Source organism: Phyllostomus discolor, chromosome 10, assembly GCF_004126475.2.
Source record: "Phyllostomus discolor isolate MPI-MPIP mPhyDis1 chromosome 10, mPhyDis1.pri.v3, whole genome shotgun sequence".
NCBI classification, from domain to species: Eukaryota; Metazoa; Chordata; class Mammalia; order Chiroptera; family Phyllostomidae; genus Phyllostomus; species Phyllostomus discolor.
Genome location: NC_040912.2, coordinates 50,053,274 through 50,056,511, shown reverse-complemented (window position 1 = coordinate 50,056,511; position 3,238 = coordinate 50,053,274).

Here is a 3,238-nt window from a genome sequence, read left to right as displayed (position 1 = left end):
CCAGGCATGTGCCTGACCAGGAATTAAATCAGTGACCTTTCGGTTCATGGGCCAGAGCTCAACCCACTGAGCCACATCAGCCAGGGCCAAATGAGAAATTTCTATACTTTTTGTAGTGAAAACTCAAGAATGGGCTTAGAATACAGATGAGTAAACTGGCTGTCCTTGAATCACACTCAGTCCATACAATTGTTTTCCCCACAATCCAATTTCTGAGATTCTTTTCAATCTGCATTTTCAAGGCAAAAATCAGCTGCAGCTAAGTTGTTACACTCTTCTGTGGGTGATTGTTGAACATTAAAATTGGACCAGATCTCGCTTGTTTGTATTTGTCTTACCCTTAGCCCCCTTCATTTATTTGTATCATTTGCTTCATTCTTGTTAAGTTTTCAAGTTTGAAATCCTAGTCTTAAACCAGAAATCAAAATGTCCTAGTTTAAAACCACACTGAAGTCAGGCCACTATTCAGCCAGACATAGTGGAGAGAATGTTATCTACTGTGTATGCCCTATGATCACTCTGACTGGTCAGTGCCCTGATGTTAGTACTTAAACCTGATGTTAAGTATTTTGAACATAATTCTTGCATAAAATTCTTCTGGCCACATTCTTAAGTCAGAAATACATATATATTTTTAATTTGACAGTTGTTCCAGTTAGTATTATGTATATTTAAGTAAATGAAAACTTTATTATATAATGGAGACAAAGAAATCAGAATTATAGGCAAAGAGTTTGAATCCTGTTAGAGGCAACTAAATAATCACAGTGTGGATGAGTAAAAAATATTTACTAAATGGAAAAATATGATACTATACTTATGTAAGTCTTTAGGTTAATCCTGTTCACATTACCAAGGTAGCAAACACCACTACAGTTTAGGGGATAGCTAATAACTCAATCTTGAAATTAAGTGTCATAATCACAAAAATTTGCATTTATATCCAGCAGTTTTACCTGCATGGCAGGGAGTTTCATTACCATAACAAAATTGTTTTTATAATCAATAAATTTATGTCTTTGTCCCATGTCTTTTCATTTTTAAAAGTATATTTATTGATTATGCTATTATAGTTTTCCATTTCCTCCCTTTATCCCCCCTCTGCCCTGCACTCTCCAACCCTCCAGCATTCCCCCTCTTAGTTCATGTCCATGGGTTGTACATGTAAGTTCTTTGACTTCTCTGTTTCCTATACTATTCTTAACCTCTCCCCATCTATTTTATGGCTACCGATTATGCTTGTTATTCCCTGTACCTTTTCCCCACATTCTTTCCCTCCCCCTCCTCCACTGAAAACTTTCCACATGATGTTCATTTCTCTGATTCTATTCCTGTTCTAGTTGTTTGCTTAGTTTTTGTTTTCATTTTTTTTTAGGTTCAGTTGTTGATAGCTGTGAGTTTGTTGTCATTTTACTATTCATAGTTTGATCTTCTTTATCTTAGATAATTCCCTTTGACATCATATAATAATGGCTTGGTGATGATGAACTCCTTTAACTTGACCTTATCTGAGAAGCACTTTATCTGCCCTTCCATTTTAAGTAATAGCTTTGCTGGATAGAGTCATCTTGGATGTAGATCCTTGCCTTTCATGACTTCAAATACTTGTTTCCAGCCTCATTTTGCCTGTAAGGTTTCTTTTCAGAAATCTGCCGATAATCTTATGGGAACTCCTTTGTAGGTAACTCTCTCCTTTCATCTTCCTACTTTTAAGATTCTCTCTTTGTCTATAATCTTGGGTAACTTAATGATGATGTGCCTTAGTGTGTTCTTCTTTGTGACCAACTTCTTTGGGACTCTCCGGGCTTCCTGGACTTCCTGGAAGTTTATTTCCTTCACCAGTTTGGGGAAGTTTTCCTTCATTATTTGTTCAAATAAGTGTTCAACTTATTGCTCTTGTTCTTTTCCTTCTGGCACCCCTATGACTTAGATATTGGAATGCTTAAAGTTGTCCCATAGGTTTGTAAGTCTCTCCTCATTTTTTTGAATTCCTGTTTCCTCATTCTATTCCGGTTGGATGTTTACTTCTTCCTTTTGTTCCGGATTGTTGATTTGAGTCCTGGCTTCCTTCCCTTCACTGTTGTTTCCCTGTATATTTTGCTTTATTTCACTTTGTGTAGCCTTCATGTGTTCCTTCATTTTGTGGCCAAGCTCAATCAGTTCTGTGAGCATCCTGATTACTAATATTTTGAACTCTGCATCAGAGAGGCTGGCTGTTTCTTCATTGCTTAGCTCTTTTTCTGGAGCTTTAGTCTGTTCTTTCATTCAGGCCATATTTCTTTGCTTTGGTGTACCTGTTATGTTGTAAGGGAGTGGAGCCTTAGATATTCACCAAGGCAGGGTAACCCACATGGCTGTGTTGTGGTGCTGTCTGCGGGGGAGGGGTCAGAGAGGGAATAATGCAGCTTACTTTCCTGGCTCTAGCACCACTTTCCTACAAACTCTGTCATGTGAGACTGGGAGTTTCTCCTGCTGTGGCAACTACCAAAGTAGTTTACAGCTAGCTTGAATCTTTAGTTTCCCATTCAGCCAACCCTGCCTTGCCTGCTCATTCTACCACCTTGCTCCGAGTCCTCTCAGCCAGCCCCAGTTCACCTGCATGCTCCTCTGGCTTGCCTCGGGTCCTCTAAGCCAACCTGGCTGCCCCTCTCTGTCCCTCCTTCCAGTCTGGTGAATGTTTCTTTAATTCCTTGGTTGTCAGAGTTCCATTAAGTCTGATTTTCTGGCAGTTCTGTGTTGTCTATTGTTTTTAGTTTGGTTGTTGTCCTCTTTTGGTTGTCCGAGGAAGCAAAGGGTTTCTTCCTATACCTCCATTTTGGCTAGAACTCCCTGTCCATTGTCTCTTCTAAATGAGTTGGTGAAGGAATCATGTCCCATGTCTTTGCTGACTTAATCGGTTTCAAAGACACAGATATTCTCAGCACAGTGAATGGGAGTCACCGGAACCACACAGCAGGTTTCACAGCAAAACCTGGTAAAAGATTTTAACTCAAGAGAACCTCAAGAGACCCACTTCCATTTTGTCCCACTTCTTTGGGATCTTTGACCTAAGATGCCTGGATATTGGTGACAAGTGACCCTGGAAATGCCCTTAGTGGCCACTGGCATCTTAGACCTCTGCCTGTTTACTGCATGCCCCACATGGAAATCTGATCACTCTCCTTTTCCTGTGCTAAGATCTTGTCAAATGATGTAAATCAGGGTGGAGGTCTGAGCCCATTTATAAATAAGTGCAATC